Here is a 17,356-nt window from a genome sequence, read left to right as displayed (position 1 = left end):
AGTAGAGAGTTCCCATATACTTCTCATCCAGCTTCCCCAAGTGTGAACATCTTACGTTTCCACTGTTCATTTGTCAAAGCTAAAACATTGATGCAGGTGCAGTGCTATTAATCAAACTTTAAATTTGGGTTTTGTCCATTTTCCCCATTCATGTGCTTTTTCTATTCCAGGAGCCAATCCAGGGTACCATGTTGCATGTAGTAGCTTGCGCTTTCTACCAAAATCCACCTGGGCTAATCTAGCGGATTTTTTCTCCTGCCTTACTGAGCACCTGTGCTGAGCACAACCTTGGTTGGACCAACTCTGAGACCAAGATGAGTAGGTCCTCAGCAGTTTGCTGCCTAGTTGGAGAGCTGATGCACAGATACCACCACGCGATGCGCACAGTCCGAGTGGTTTCAAACAGTGCCTCGGGATTGTGGAACCCGGGCATAGCGTGTCCCAGGCCTTGCTGAGGACACATTTGCTACGAGCCTGGGAAAATCAGAAGTCGTTCCCAGCTGGAGAAGTAGGCTGGAGAAAGAAGTCTGGGAAGGTTTAGCAGAGCTCGGCCCAATTTGACTTCAATAGGAAAGGGAAAATACTGTGCAGAGCTGAGCCAGCCGTTCAAGATGCAGGTGCTTGGAACTGAGAAATGTCCTGGTCTCCAAAAATGAGGAAAGGAAGTACCCTAACACTGGCAAAATTGTGTGTGCACGTGCGTGGGCTTGCAAGGGCGTGTATGTGTTTGTGAGATTTTCAGTTGGGGCTCGTTAGGAAGAAACCCTACCAACCTTTCTTTTCTCTTACTACATGGATGCTGGCTGAACTATTTGATTTCACGGCAAAGAACTCACAAAAAGGTGCCTTTGTTCCCAGGCCGAAAGCACAAGAAAGTGCCAAAAATCCTACAGCATTCTAGCACCCAGATAGAAAATCATCCACTTAATTTTGTTGGTTGCGGGTTTTGTGGCCATTACCTCCGCTCGTTCCTCACCCTAGGGCTGCTGACTGTCAACACGGCAGAGGTGTGACTAGTGCAACGCGGCCCCGTTTCTCCCCCAAAAAGCAAATGGCTGCAGGCAAATGGGGCTGTCTGACCGCCACACGGCCTCAGCTCAGTCCCCAGAGAAGATCATGGGGTATCCCAGGGAGAGAGACTGAACATTGAGTTGAAAGCGGTTCTTTCCCAAAGCGGGGCACCCACAGATGGCAGAAGCGATTGCGGTGTTGACCTGTAGGGCTTCAGGTAGGGTTCAGTTGGAGTGTTTCCAAGTTCTGCTCTCCATCATCAAAGCTTAATTTCTCTTTTCCCACAAGAATTTGCTTTCTTTATGCAAAGGAGGCCAAGCTGTAGCATCGATGCTCTTCTGCACCATTCCCAGGATGCACCAGCAAACCCAGACTTCCATAGTGAATGTAGGGGTGAGGGCAGGGACTGGGTGGGGGGGCTGCTGTGAGGCTGGCAGTTTAGCTCAAGGGCTCACGCAGCAAGTGAGCCTAACTTAAAAGGCAAGAAAAGAAGGGCGCCTGGGTGGCTCAGTTGGTTGAGCGTCTGACTCTTGGTTTCAGCTCAGGTCCTGAACTCAGGGTCCTGAGATTGAGCCCTGCGCTGGGCTCCTCACTCAGTGCGGAGTCTGCTTGAGATTATTTCCCTCTGCCCCTCCACCCCTCTTTTTCTCTCGTTCTCTCTAAAATAAATCTTTTTTTTTTTTTTTAAAGGCAAGAAAAGAGGGTGAGAGCACGGGGGCAGCCCTCCATGGGTGAGGGCCTGGAGGTTGAAAGGCAGGGAAAAATGTGTCTTTCCTGGCTCAGTGAAAGCCAGTGTGATTTCAGTAGCCGGGTGGACCTTAATCTTCCACCCCTCAGATCGGTTTTCATCTGTAAATGAGAATGTTATCATCTGCATTGTCTGTTTCGCAGGCTCTAGTAAGAAGTGGAGAACATTGCCAGGCAGAAGAGCCCTCAAGAGCGGGTGGCTTTTGTTGCGACTACTTCATGTGTCATCAAAGAGCACTTTGCTGCATTTGAGTTCCTAGTAAACTTGAGGGTCTCGTTGCAATAAAAACAGAACAGCCCTTATGCTACTAAGAAGAACAAATAGACGTACTTGCCTGTTGTGGCACGGAGGGTAATGGCTGAGCAGAGATGCGCGTCCTAAACCCCGGAGCCGTGAACCAGCTCCGCTACAGGCAAAGGGGACTTGAGATTGCCGGTGCCATTAGGGCTACCCATCGGATGAACTTGAAATAGGGCGACTGTCCTGGAGTGTCTGGGCGGGCCCAAGGTAGTCACAAGGGTCCTTAAAAGTGAAAGCGGAGGGAGTGACCTTGGAAGAGAGCACCAGAGGTGGAGCAAGGAAGGGATTGGGCCTGGCGTGGCGGGCCGTGGGGATGAGGGAAGCGCTGCGAGCCAAGGCAGGCAGGCAGCCTTCTAGAAGATGGATTCTCAGCCCTCAGAGAGCAGTGCAGTCTTGTCAATACCTTGCTCTTAGCCCAGTGAGATCCACGTCAGACTTCTGATGTACAAAAGCATAAGATGACAGATCTATGGTGCTTGAAGGCACTGAGTTTGTGGTGCTTTGTTCAGGGCGCGACAGGAAGCGAACGCACCTGTCAGTAGGCATTCTGACCTTGCCGGCGCCTTCCTGGCTGTGGGCGTGCAGTGTTTATGAGCTGCACGGGTTTTCAGGAACCTCCTTCCTCCTTCTCGTGGGCAATCCCAGACGAATTCGTGTTTTTCCCTGTTTGCTGGGCAGGAACCCTGGTTGCTGAGCTGGAGGGGCTACTTACAGAACTCTTTGACACTTCCTATGAGGTTTGCCAAGATTTATATACAGAATACTCTTGCCTGGTTCGGGTTCTCCGGTTTGGTTTTGAGCAGGGTGTGGTGGGGGCAAATTAAAAGAGAAACTTTGATTGAAGGGCAAAGCGATGCTGCTAGATCCCAACTCAACAGATTTCCAGAAGAAACACAGGCTCCGTCAAGTGGGCCTTTCCCCTATAATTTCCAGTTTTCTCTGGGAACAATGAAGATAGCATGGCTTTCCCCTTTGCTTGTTTTTAACATAAAACAAGAGGTAGATGATGGAATCCCAGTTCACGCTGCCCGACCCCCCTGGAGGAGCTCAGAGAGGGGGAGGCAAATCCACACTCCCCAGTAAACATCTGTAAAAGGATTTGGAACCGAGGAGGGGGAAGTTCTGAGGCCTGCTAAACGGGAAGGAAGGCCTTTATTTACAGGCCGTGGATTGGACTTCCTGTTGTGAAGCTCGCTGCCGTTTCATAACAGCCGGGGGCCCGCAGCGCCTGGTGCTACAATGAGGAAGCGGGGCCCTGGGTTCCTCCATGTTATGCAAGTCAATGACCTCCACTGCAGACTGAGCTGGAGCAGGAAGAACGGGACCTCTGCACTTGCTCTTGCACACATGCTGGAGCTGTTTGTTTAATTGCAGAATTATCTTTCCATGTATCATATTGTCGAATATGCAGCCTATCCTTTCTTCCTGTGTCTGCTCTTGGCCCATCTGGAGATTAAAAGCGCCGAAAGGGCTAAGCACCCAAGGGGGCGGCCCCATAGCACGGATTAGTTGTCACTGCACAGTCCGGAGCTTCAACAGCCGGCATGGTCTGTGAAAAAAAGGAATCCGAGTATGTCTTTCTTACAGCACCACTTTGCCATCAAGGCCATGAAGGCAGTTTTGGCAGCATGCTTGCCTAGAAGGTCAGCCAAGGGCCCGGGAAACGTCTTAAGCAGGGTAGGCTGTGTTCTGTCTGGGTGCTCCGGGGGCTAGCTCCACACAGGTCAGCCACAGTGAGAAACTGCAGACACTTCTGACGTCGTTTTCTTTGGCTAAGCAGTCAAAAATTGAGATTTTGGGGGGGGCGCCTGGGTGGCTCAGTCGGTGAAGCATCTGCTTTAGGCCTAGGTCATGATCTCAGAGTCCTGGGATTGAGCCCCACATTGGGGGGGGGGGGTCCCTGCTCAGCGGGAAGTCTGCTTCTCCCTCTATGTTCTCCCTCTCTCTCTCAAATAAATAAATACAATCTTAAAAAAAAATTGAGATTTTTCAGCAAAGGGGTCTTTTGGGCTGGAGGACAGAGGTGGGGCTCAGTCTTTGCACTGTGTGGGTATGAATTTGAATTGGACCATGTACTAACTGTGTGACCCTAATGAAGTGAATTAACATCTCTGCGCCTCAGGTTCCTTACCTTTAATGGGAAGAGTCATAAAGCTTATGCCTTAGGGTTGTTGCGAGAATGAAGTAAGGCAATATGGGAAGGCCACAGAGGGGTGCCTGATGCTAGAGAATCTTTGATCAATGGTAGCTATTCTAATTCACCATGGAGGATGGAAAGGAGCCAAACTAGGCGAGTCACACAGGGAAGAAAAGCCTGCAGGTGCAGGAAACGCCCCCCCCCCCCCAACATGAGGTTTCATTTGTACCCAGCACACAGAGCTTTCCAAGTCTCTCTGGCCTGCCACTTTTCCAGCCTGCTTCCCTATGACAAGCCTTCAGGAAGCGACTGCGGCAGCCGCACTGGTCTCGAGGACTTGCCTGTCTCCTTCCCTGGACTCAGACACCCCCCCCCCCCCCCGATCTCTGCACTTCCGCCTGCCCATTCTGCAGAGAGTTCTTCTCTTTCTCTGTGAAACCACCCTCCTTTGAGCTCACACAACTACAAGCCACAAGGCTTTTTTTTTTTTTTTTTTTTAATTGTTTGAAGGGACATTAGATGTCTTGCCTGTGTTATAAATTTAAAAACCCGGACCAGAAAAGTTGCATGGTTTGACAATCCTGTTCAACTCTGCACTTGGAAAATACTAAAAGCCCAGGTTTTCAACTCCCTTACCTCTGGGCCATACTAAATATTGGGGACACCACTCTTCTAGCAGTGAAAGTCTGGGCGACTTTATTCTTTCCCCTTATCATTGCTTAATGACACTGTGGTGTCACTGTAGTTTATCTGTGTAAAGCTAGGCCCTGAAACGCTCACACAGGACACATCCCATCTCACTTAAGATGTTGTTTCCCAGTCCCTTGGCTGACCTTCTAGGCGAATCTGCAAAAACGGCCTTCATGGCATTTATGGCAAAGTTATGTGGTAAGAAAGACGTAAATCGAATTCCCTTTTTCACAGACCATTTTGGGGGTTTGGTTTCTTGTCTCTCCCTCTGATTCTAAGTACTCCAAAGCAGGGATCAGATGTCAGTTTTGTATTCCCAAAGAGATCTCTCAAATCCAAATTTCAGATCCCTGATACTATTGAGAATCTATAGTATAAATATTTATTGACGTTTGTGTGGATTCAATGATGAGGTGGCTTTTTCTCTTCCAGTGCAAATGTCTATAAAAGGCGGGTTGTCTCCCCCCTGCTGCAGGGTCTGTGGATGGGTGTACCAACCTCAAGAGTAGCCCCTGTTGTCAATTCCTGCCCTTGTCATCATAGCAGGTGACATTCTGGACTTTCCCCCCAGACTTTAGTTCCATCTTAAGGCCCTGTCCTTAGCATTCTACACGTTGACCACACTGGAAGTGAAACCACAGGCTCATTTTTTCATGCAGGGATGCAGTGTATAAGGAAGTTAAAAAAAAAAAAAAAGACAAAAAGAGAACAGACTCACTTTGTTCCCTTTAATGTCAGGTTTGGTGGGTTGCAGAATTTGGGGCAGGCTGTGGAGGCCAGCAAATGACACCATATGGCCTCTTTTGTATTCTCCAGGGAACATGGCGACTGAATTCCTTTTGCAGAGGAATGTAGGACAGTTTCCAATTTTCAAATTTGAGCATCTTGCCTGGGAATGGTAAGGAAGGCAGGATGCTCGCCTGTTACGTTGGGGTGCTGGGCCCAGGCAGGGGCACGGCAGGGACCTGTGGTGGTGGCGAGCGCGGGAGTTTCTTGAGGCCTCATTTCTTCTGGACGTGTTCATGCCGAAAACTTAGGCGATCGTTTGTCAGCAGGAAGGTCCCTTTATTGATTCAGTGCATCGCATTTTAGCCTGGCCTTTCACAGCCTGGAATTTATACCTTCAGGTCTTTTTTTTTTTTTTTTTAAAGATTTTTTTATTTATTTGACAGAGAGTGACAGCCAGAGAGAGAGGGAACACAAGCAGGGGGAGTGGGAGAGGAAGAAGCAGGCTCCCAGTGGAGGAGCCTGATGTGGGGCTCCATCCCATAACGCCGGGATCACGCCCTGAGCCATAGGCAGACGCTTAACGACTGCGCCACCTAGGCGCCCCTAAAACCTTCAGGTCTTTTGACGCAAGCTCATGGTAAAATTAAATATCACTCTTGTCATCTCCTTCACGTCCACTGGCCTTCGACATATTCCAGGTGCTGTGGAAATACTGCGCTCTGGTTTTCATTTTCAGGCAGAAAACCATGGCCAGGCCTTCTTGGCATGCCGTTCTTACCCTCCCACTGACCCAGTCAGGTCCCGCTCCCGGCAGTGCAGAAATGTCACTCCCTTCCCTGACCTTCGAGAGAGAAGGTTGGATTAAATGGCAGACACCTGTCCATTCCCACTTCCTAAGCAGGTCCTTTTCCTTGGGGCCGTGTGGTACAGGGAAAAGAAAGATTTAGCATCAGCTTTGAGTTCCAATGGCAGAAATCCTGCTCCTTGGGTGTGAAGAGTTAAGTAAGTTTACTTCTCCAAGGCTCAGTTCCTTTATCTCTATAATGAGAAAGGTAAGGCCAGTAGCACAGGGCTGATGAGAGAGCGCTAATGAGGTCATGCCTGCAAAGCATCTAGCCCAGGGCTTGGCACACAGGAGCACAGCATGCCTTTCGTTATTATTATTGTTGTTGTTGTTGTTAATTGTTGCTGTGTTAATGACAGCATCTTTCATGGGATTACAAATTAAAAGAACCAGGCAGGTGAATGCCTACAATGCTATGTGAAAACACCAGCAAATCGTAAATGCCATTCTCTGCCATCAACCTGGTAGTCCTTCTCCTTCCGTTTTGGGGCCCAAATCATACCTATTTCTGCTATATAATTTGTTTTTGGTCCGCTTTCCACCATATTTCACTTTGTCCTATATTCCACAGAATCTGACAGAATGCTATATGGATTGTACTGGGTGCCTTATAAAACACCTAACAGATCCAATGGATTATTTTTTACTTAACCAACCAGTCTGCCAAGTAATCGTGATGATAATTTTCACCTCCTGACCAATTATCAGAGTGCTCTGGACTGGGAACAATAGACTGGGCTTGCTCATGGTCACCTACTGAGCAGCGCTGCTCAATTTTCTGTTGTCAATGCTGAGGAGAGCTTTCAGTTCTATGTGCCTAAGAGCCAAGCCATTTAGGAGCTGCTGGGAGCTGGACCTGGAAAGGTACAGAGGTTGAGCAGAACTAAGTAGGTCCCTCTTACTGAGCAGCTACCACAGAGCTGACGCTGGTTGTTTCCCATAATCCTTCCAGTCATCCTCAAGGCAGGAAGTTTTGTCTTCCATTTTAGTGAGGAAACTGAGATGGAGTAATTTTGTCAGAACCAAGCCAGGCCATCTGACTCGATGGCCATGTGCTCTTCTGCCATGTTGCCTGGCCTCACGCGCGGTGTGGGGGGACTGCCTGCCTTGCCCACACTCAGAAAGCATGCTTCATGTTCTGAATCACTCGCTTCTCTCTGAGGCATCTCAGACGATTAGATGGCAATTTTCACACGTGTGTTCATCTCTCTCCTGCCTCCCCGGGTGCGTCAGGAAGTCATTTGCTGCATACTTTCCCGAATGATAGGCTTGAGGTAGACTTTCAAATTATAAGACTCGCTTGAACGAAATTAAATATTTCAGCTGATGTCTTCCACAGTGCCATGAGCCCATCTCCAATAAGCACCTTTCTGATTGAATCTGGTTTTAAGAAATGTACATTCAGTAAACCCACACCCTCCTGCTATTGCTACTTGGAAGAACATTGGTCTAAGAAATCAGACAGTTCCTTGTAGCAAATAGACTCGGAATTTCCCCGCAAACACAGACTCCCATGACAACCAAACAAAAAAAGAAAAGGAAGGGGAAACTCGTTATCTTAAAGCCACCAGCTGTAATTCCTTTCTGCTAAAAACTGTAGTACAGCATAGATTCTATTTAAATGTTTGTTATTTTTATGACTGACCTAAAGAATGACACTGAGTTTAAAAGTCCTCTCTACTATTCTTTTTTGTCTCTAAACTGGTTTAGAGAAATATCTATCCGATGAATGAATTGATGAGTTGTTTGGATAAATCTGACGTAACCACCTAGCCTATCTTGTCAATAATCACTTTGACTATCACCACACACTCCGGTCCCCCGATACCCTGTATCCTTCCCCCGGTGAGACTGTCTAGGCTGGCATACCCCTCTGTGGCTCAGTGAGGGAGCAGTTGATACAGTGTAGGCCGAACTAATCTATCTGTTTCTGGTTTCCCCCGAAAAGCAACTCACACTTTATCATCACTGATTACAACGGATGATTCTGTTCTAAAATGAATTTTACATTTATTTAGCTATACGAGGTTTAGTTCCCGGCAACAGCATTAGTAAGGTCTATTAACAGATTTAATTCATGTTCAAAACTCCGTGGTGAAAAGAGAGGTTTCATTGTATTTGTCCTCCTCACTTCCATTGTGTCATTAGGATCTCTAAGTTGGGATGCTGTGTGACAAGTACCGAGAGCTGATGGCCCCCACTGCTATTATGGTTCCTTTCTCTGTGCCCCGGACAAAGAACAGCTGGGGTTTCCTGCACAGTAAACTCTCCATATGTGCTTATCCCTGGGTACTTTAAAAATCAGAGCTGGGGGCACATTTTACTCTCCATAAATCACCACAGAATGAGCCCGACAGATTAGTAGCTAGAATGACTACCAGCCAATCCTGGGATGACTCCTTTCTTCGTGAGGAGAGGCTTTCAATGCCCTGGGGCCACCCTCCCTCTTATCAGAGGATGCCATGCAGTGTGCAGTGGGTTTTAATTAACTCCCTAATTGTGCTGTCTCTTTAATTCTCTGTATGAAGTTGTGTGTGTTCTAGCCTCAGAGCTACAACTCCTCACCGTTTTTCTCTCTTCAGAGAGGCAATTCGGTGCAAAGGTTCCCCATAAGAATTTGTATAGTATCTGACTGTGGTAAGAGAAAGTTTGAAATAAGCTGAATACCCAAGGAAAGGACATTAGGCAGATAAATTATAGTATAACAAAACAGGATATTAAGCACCTATTTAAAATGAGGTGTCTGAGGGGTATTTCAATGTTGTGGAAAGTGTCTAATGCCACAGTGAGCATCCTTGTACAGGATCATGTGCATTTATGCAAGAAATTCTGTGAGCTGTGTTTCCAGGAGTAGAATTGCTCCTTTAAAAAGTTTATTCATTTTTTTATCTAATAGATATTGAGGAGGAAGGAATCGTCAAAAAAACTTGTACAAACTTATCACAAAGCAATAATCAATTGGATGGGACAAGACAATAATCGATTTCCAAGGGACTATTTTTAATCCAACCATCTCGGTCTAGGAACAGGCTGGAATGCTGTGCTGGAAACTCTAACACTCTGAAACACCAACTTGCCTTTTCACTCAAGTATGTGTCATTTTACTAGAAAGATGTGTAGGGAAGCTGTTGATAAAAACTTATGTATATATGAAGCGTATCATTTATGTTACTGAATCAGTAGTAAGGGCATGCATTGTAAAAATAGGTAGTTGAAAATATGTTTTTTAAACATTCTCAGAGCGTTGGTCCATAAATCACCCCAGCATTGCGTCTAAATGCCGTGTGTCACTTACGTGTTCTGGCCCCAGTTTCCCTATTTTTAAAATGAGGGGCTGGAATCCAAGGCCCACCTCAGCTCTGACAACTTTTGCAGTTCCTCTTTTCAGCTGATGGTGATGACCGGGAGAACTTCCTGTCTCCTAAGAATGGCGTCTTGTAGTATAGGTTGTGTGTAGGCCTCATACAAGCCCTGGGAGGTCTACATATCCCCGTGTCCATTTCACAGAGAGGAAACTGAGGCACGGAGAAGCCAAGAAACTGTGGTCTGAGGCCACAGAGCCATGGGTGGCAGAGCCAGCTTTTTCCTCTTTCTCTCCCTTTTCTCCCCATAGTCAACAGATAGAAGCAAATGTCAAAGTAGGACCCTGCAGAGGTTCTAACGTCGCCCACCCTCGCTTAGATAGACCATGTTCATTTCCGTGTTCTTAGGGAGAAGATTCTCAAGTTATACCCAATGGAATATATACATCTAAACTTGGCTTAGCGTCTTAATGCCTTATGCTTTGAGATTAAGAACCTTTTTATGTTTTTTATTTTTGTTTTATAATTTTTATAGGATACAGAAACAAAGGCAGAAAAGAGCTGGGGGGAGCGGAAATCTCTTCAAGGTCGAGTTGAGTCACTTTCTCTGGCAGATCAAGGTTCATACGCTCTCGGGGCAGGCTGCTGTGGCCTGCACAGGGATCTGAACTGGTTCCCTTTTCTTGTTAAGGAAGGGTCATCGCTGACGCGCTGCAGGGTGATACTGACAATGAGGTGAGACCCATCTTGCAGAGCAGGCACTCCGTATGAGCTGGCCACCACCTTCCCTGAACACCCAGCCCCCTCCCAGGCACGGACAGCTCAGGGCATCTGAACATTTGGTGCCAGGCGAGAGCTCAGGGAGCGTCTCCAAATCTCCATCTTTTGCATACTTTTTTCCTTTCAAATCACTTGAATGTTCCACATCTCCAAATAACAAAGAAAGACACTTAATCTTTCATTTTAAACGTCCTCACTTGAGGATCCTAAGTGTTCTTAAAAAAGCACTTTGCTGATCACCTCTGATTCTTCAATCTTTTCCAGTTGACGAGTACCTCCTTGTTCCCAGATGATTCCTCAGGGCTTTGCGTATAGGCTCTAGAGCGGAAAGGCCCGCTTTACCACTTGAAGCATCTTACTCAGCCCCTCTAAGTCTCCATTTTTTCCTCTGCAAGAAGGAAATAATTTTATCTTCTTTAAGGCATTTTAGGACTAAACAAGGCAATACGTGATCTTAGGTAGGTGCCAGATCCAACCCACCACCTATGTTTGTAAATGAAGTTTTCTTGGCACCCGGCCTGCTCATTCTTTAACACAGTACCTGTGGCTGCTTTCCTGCCCCACGGGCAGGGCTGAGTCATTGCTTACAGAGACGTATGGCCTGCAAAGCTTAAAATATTCACTACCCAGTCCTTCACAGAAAAAGTTCGCTGATTCCCAGTACAGCCCTATATAAAAATAGGCCACTGGCTGTGCTAATAAGCCCCTTTCATCAATTCATTAGTTTATTTTGACAATCAGCAAGTATTTATTGAGCATGTGGGTCAAGCATATGTTAGGGATTCACATATGAATAAGACATTCAAAGGATGCTCAAGGAATTTGGGAGAGACACTGTACTTCTGGGCTGAGTGTGGATCTGAGTGTGTCTAGGACTCCTAGATGGGGGGGTGGTGGCTGAGGAAGGCTGTGGTAGTGTGAGGAAGGTGTGTGCGGGTGGCGAAGTTTCCAGGAATTGAAGACTTCTCTGTTGAATCCTGGGTAGGGAGGCAGTGGGAGAGAGCTGGCCTGTGTTTGTTGACATTTATTCATTCAATAAATATAGCTTGAAAAAGTCAGGCGGGATCTCTGCTCTTAGGAGAATATAAATTCTAAGATAGATAACCAGCAACGCAGTGAAGGAGTAAAGACAATAATTTCTGAGGGGGGAGAAATCCTATGAAGGACAGAAACCAAGGTGATATGCTATAGAGCACGGAAGGGATGAGGGGAGAGGTGGATTTATCTTGAGGGTCTAGGGAATCCTCGCTACCAGGAAGGAGAGCACGTGCTGGACAAGAGTGACAGGAGTGAGCCAGCCAGGAGAAAACCGGGGAGACAAAATGTCCTAGGCTGGGAGGCGGCAAGTGCAAAGGCACTGGCAGGCGCAGAGAGGAGGGTGAGAAGCTGCCTGCTGTGTTGCGGGGGAAAAGAGAAGACCTATGGTGCCTGCCAGGAAGTCCCACGGTGTGAGCCATGGGGAAAGAAGCCCACGAGCCTCATACTGTCGCCATCTGTTGTCACGCAGTAGACACCAATGGAAGGTTCGAAGCAGGGAAGTGAAGCAATTACGATTTGTAATACAAATATAACAGTACAACTGGCATGATCATTTTGGAGATGTCATCCTTCTAATGAGTTTGGGGGAGAGACATTGGGCTGGAGGTAGATGGGAGCCTCCATCCGGAACAGGTGGAGATGATGGCTTAGCAAGGGAGGGAGGAAGGAGGAGCCCTAGGTACTGGCCAAGGGTCTGGGCTGCACAGTGGGAACACAGTCTGAATTCGTGCTTTTGTGTTTGCTTTGCTTTGGGGCCACCACGGTCCGCCCTTTGGCCAAGATAACAATAAGAGTGACTCGATAGGAACTCTCCCCCCTCCCCACCAGCCTGTTTATGTGAAATGGGAAGTTCCTTGGAATGGGGCTTGCCAGCCCCCAGGGATTCTAAAGTTGCGAGTGAGGTCAGTCCCCAGGTTGCCCGGGTCAGATCGGGACCTACTACACGGAGTGGGACACAAGCCCCGTCAGTGTCCATTCTGTCCCCTTCCGTGTCAGCCCTTCTATAAACCGGTGCACCACTCACCCTTCTTGGCTCAGATTGCACCTCGGCTGGGCATCACGTTTCCATGACTTGACTCCCTCCCCAGATTCCTCTCTGAAGCTGTTCCTCCAATGTAGCTGGGCTGTATCGATTGGGTCAAATAACTGCTCAATGGGAGGCAAGGGAAGCCAGTCCGAGCGGGGGGGGGGGGGGGGACCTGGTGTCACATAAACACATCAACAGGCTTTTAATTGAACACATCTTTCCTTTTCAGCCACCTGTTGTGTTGTGTATACAGAGCCTCAAGCTGCCCAGGGGGCATTCTGCTCTTTCCCCAACAAGCCCTGCCCCAACACCCATGCCCAATGGGCCCGTGGGTCCCCTCCGAAGAGAAAGTGTGAACTCTGGGGCAGGACGGGAAGTGACGCCCACTGCCCTGTGGGGCTCTGGGACTCCCCGAATAGTGCTGGGCCACTAGACAGAAGCAAATATCAAATCTACCCCATTTGGGGGGATTAGCCTGCTGTTTACCAGGCCAGCAGTGTCCCTGCTTTGCCCTTGCCACTCTCAGGGTGGGGCATTATCTCCAAGGGGTGCGGAGGGTCCCTAACGGGTATGCTGGGAGCTCCTTCCTTTTGTCTTGTGCACATTCCATGAGAATTGTTCTCTCCCCCTCTCCCCCAGGTGAGAACAGGAGGATACCTTGTGACTATTTCCATTCTCATAATGGGCATGACTGTTCTGTGCTGCCCCGTGAGAGGGAGCCCAGCATCTTGGCCTGCCCATCTGGGGGGAAATGCCTGTTTTCCTCTGAATTCAATAGGCAACTAATGAGTTTCCCATACCTTTGGATCTCTCCGAACTCTGATGCTATGTTCACTGGTGGCTTTTGCAAATATAAAGCGGTCGGGTACACTTCCTTCCATTGCAAAAGAAGACTTTCAGCACTTGTAAATGGGTGGCCAATTTATGAAGATTTGATTGAATCCTGAAAATAATTTAAAGGTGTGTCTGTGTGTGTGTGTCTCTGTGTGTGTGTGTGTGTAAAGAAAACTTTATTGAAATGAAATCATGGGTGCGGGGTGTGGGTCTGCTGACCAGGAGAGAGGGTAATCTCTTCTGTCCCTTGAGTCTCACATTTGGAAGAGCCTGGGTTGGCAGGAAAGGGAGTTAGTTTCATCCTCTCACTTTGGTGTCTTCTAGAATCTTTTTTTTTTTTTTTTAAAGATTTTATTTATTTAAGAGAGAGAGCAAGAGAGAGCACAAGCAGGGGGAAGGGGAAGAGGGAGAGGGAGAAGCAGACTCCCTGCTGAGCAGGGAGCCCCACATGGGGCTTGATTCCAGGACACTGGCATCATGACCTGAGCCGAAGGCAGACGTTTCCAGGTGCCCCTAGAATCTTCTTTTTTTTTTTTTTTTTTTAAAGATTTTATTTATTTATTTGACAGAGAGAGACAGCCAGCGAGAGAGGAACACAAGCAGGGGGAGTGGGAGAGGAAGAAGCAGGCTCATAGCGGAAGAGCCTGACGTGGGGCTCGATCCCATAACGCCAGGATCACGCCCTGAGCCGAAGGCAGGCGCTTAACCGCTGTGCCACCCAGGCGCCCCTAGAATCTTCTTTTTTAACAACGAAAAAGTGCACAGATCATAGTACAGCAGATCGCGAGAATCACCCTTACCATCTCCTGCAGATCATAAATGTAGGTCTTTTCATAAAAATGAGAGAGAGAGAGATTTTGATCTTGATTTAAGAATAAATATAGAAAACCATTTTATCTACAAGCGATTCAATCTGGACCACAGGCAGAAGGTACTTCTGTTAGGCTACTAGTTAGGTTGTTAGGCTACTAGTTAGGCTACTAGTTAGGCTACTAGTAAGCGGTTGGAGAGAGACGAAAGGGGACTTCAATGCAAAAACGTCAACCACTTGGAGGCATGTTTGATTCCCTGTAAGAAAGCTGCAGAAAATCTGTGACCTAAATCTCTGAACTTGGGTATTTCCAAGGAAACCACCCAACTTCCCCACTGTCTTAGATTTAGCACAATTAATGAAATGCCTGACAGGCCCCAGAGGTCTTTGTGTAATTAGATCAATAGCAGTAAAAGTCATCAGCATCTGAGATTTATATCTCTCTCGAACCAAGACCCCTTAGGCTTAGTAACATGCCAAGTGGAAAGAAGAGGAAATAAAAACCGAGAACACAGAAACAAACAAACAAAACTACTGATGCAATTAAAAGCCTAGGATTTTCCCAAAGGCAAACAGGGAACTCGTGCACTCCCAGGGAGACTGTCAGGGACCCACCATTCTGCCTTCACTCAGCGAGGGTAAAATTCATCCTTGATGTTTTAATAATCCATTGGTTGGTAGCAATAAAATCCTTGTGTTTTAATAAAATGCAGGTTAGTATCCTCAGGCCTCGTTTTACAGCTAGAGAAACTGGGGTTTGGGAGTCCCTGGCAGTCTCGAAGTCTAGAAAATTGCAAGGCCAGGACTCAAACCGAGGACCGGGGACTGTTGTCTCCTTCATGGTTACACCTGCACTAGCCTCACTGGGGAAAGATGATGTCACACATAATTTTTAAAAAGTGAAGATGTGGGTGGGCAATGAAAATATGACCCAAGAGTATCTAAAAAGGAAGACAGCTCCTGAAATAACAAGGGCGTGAAGGGGACCTAGTAAATTACAATGCACATGGGAATGACCCCCAACACAACTGACTGCATCATCTGGAGAAACAGAGAAGCCCTCCCAGGAAAGATGCCAAGGAGGCAAGTGGAATGTCAAGCAAAGATCGGTATCTCACCTTTCTTTTCATTTTAAGTAATCATTCCTACTGACATATCCCTTCATTTTAGCAACGATTTGTAGGCTGGGAGAGAAAACGCTGCTCCCTAGATTTTAAGATAAGCTTATGGAAAGGAGACCAGGAGCTGGAAGATGGGTACGCAGCAGCTCGGAAGACAGCATTGGAATTCAAAAGAGAGCAGAGGAAATCGAAAAAGAATTCGTAAACAAAACAGTACAACAAATACTCATTGAATGCATGATAAAAATGCAAGGCAGCTCTTCTGGGGAAAATGGAGACAGAGAAATAGGTTAGAAAGCGAAAGGTCAGGGGGCGCCTGGGTGGCACAACGGTTAAGCGTCTGCCTTCGGCTCAGGGCGTGATCCCGGCGTTGTGGGATCGAGTCCCGCATCAGGCTCCTCCGCTGTGAGCCTGCTTCTTCCTCTCCCACTCCCGCTGCTTGTGTTCCCTCTCTCACTGGCTGTCTCTATCTCTGTCAAATAAATAAATAAAATCTTAAAAAAAAAAATTTAGAAAGCGAAAGGTCTATGGATCATGGTTATGGGTCCTTTGCTGCTGAAACAGAAACCAGATCATGACAAGCAGAAATGTACTCCATAACACCACTTCATTGAGTGCCTGTCTGCTTAATGCTAAGATTCTGATGAGGTAGAGACAAGGAAAATGAGAGTCAAAGTGGTGAACTGCCTGCTGGGTGCTCAGAGGGTAGTTCTTGATTGGTGCATTTAAATGTACTCTTTTTCCATGTTTCAGCTTTGTTGATGAGTAATTGACATACAATGAACTTCATGTTTTAAAAATGTGCACTGTGGTGAGTTTTGATTCATATGCACACCTGTGAAACCAGTTCCACAGTAAAGATACTGAACATATCCATCATCCCTAGAAGTTTCCTTGTGCCTGATTGTAGTCTGTCATCCTCCCCACTCCGTGCCCAGGCAACCACTGACATGTTTTGTTATTACTAATTGTATTTTGTAGACCAATTTTTATATAAATGAAATCATACAGTAGATACCCTTTTTAGTCTGTCCTCTTTCACTCAGCATAAATATTTTGAGAGCTGTCATGTTTTATCTGTCAGTATTTCATTTATTTTTATTCCTGTGTAGTATTCCATATGGTAAATCTTTTGAAGCTTAGTGATTACTTCCCTGGATAGATTATTCAGTTGACACAGTCTTACTCTCTTTATTCTATGTTTTTGTGGTTTGACTCATCATAAACTCAAGAAAATATCGATTTATTTAATGATTCGATTTTCAAAAAAGATCTCAAGAGGATTCCATGAAGGCTTATTCATTCATTTATTTATGGAGCAAAGCTTGAGCCTTTCCTAGTGTTAAAAGATAAACTGAGGCATATTAAAAACGTGCAGAGTTTATTTGAGCAAAAATCGATTTGGCTGGGGCAGTGCTGAACCGGAAGTGGTTAGGAGCGCGCCGCTGACAGGAGCTCGGGGAGAGATTATGCAGAGAAAAGGCAGAAGCAAAGTAAGGAAATGATGGATTGGCTATCGCTTCAAGCCTCATTGGCTGTTTGTGATAGGTCGTTTTGGGGTTTCAACTTGGTAACCTAGAGGCATTTACAGGCTTAGGTTTTCGTTTGCTTATGTAGGCCTCCACAGCCGTAGAGCCTCCTCAGCCTGATGACCTCTTTATTTTTTTTTTTTTAAGATTTTATTTATTTATTAGAGAGAGAGAGAGTGAGCACGAGCGGGGTGAGGGGCAAAGGGAGAAGCGGACTCCCTGCCAAGCAGGGATCGTGACCTGAGCTGAAGGTGGACGCTTAACTGACTGAGCCACCCAGGTGCCCCTGATGACCTCTTCATTCAGTAATAAAGAAAACAGACATGAATCCCAGCTCTCACGCCCTTACATTCTAATGAGAGGAGATGGACAATAAACACAATGAAAACAAAAGTTCTGTAGTATGTTAGAAGCGAAGATGTGCAATTTCGAAACACTAGAACAGGGTCAAGAGC

The sequence above is a fragment of the Ursus americanus genome, chromosome X (genome assembly GCF_024610735.1).
Source record: "Ursus americanus isolate L20-20 chromosome X, mUrsAme1.1.p, whole genome shotgun sequence".
NCBI classification, from domain to species: Eukaryota; Metazoa; Chordata; class Mammalia; order Carnivora; family Ursidae; genus Ursus; species Ursus americanus.
The sequence above is the reverse complement of the archived record's forward strand: the minus strand, read 5'-3'. Positions refer to the sequence as shown.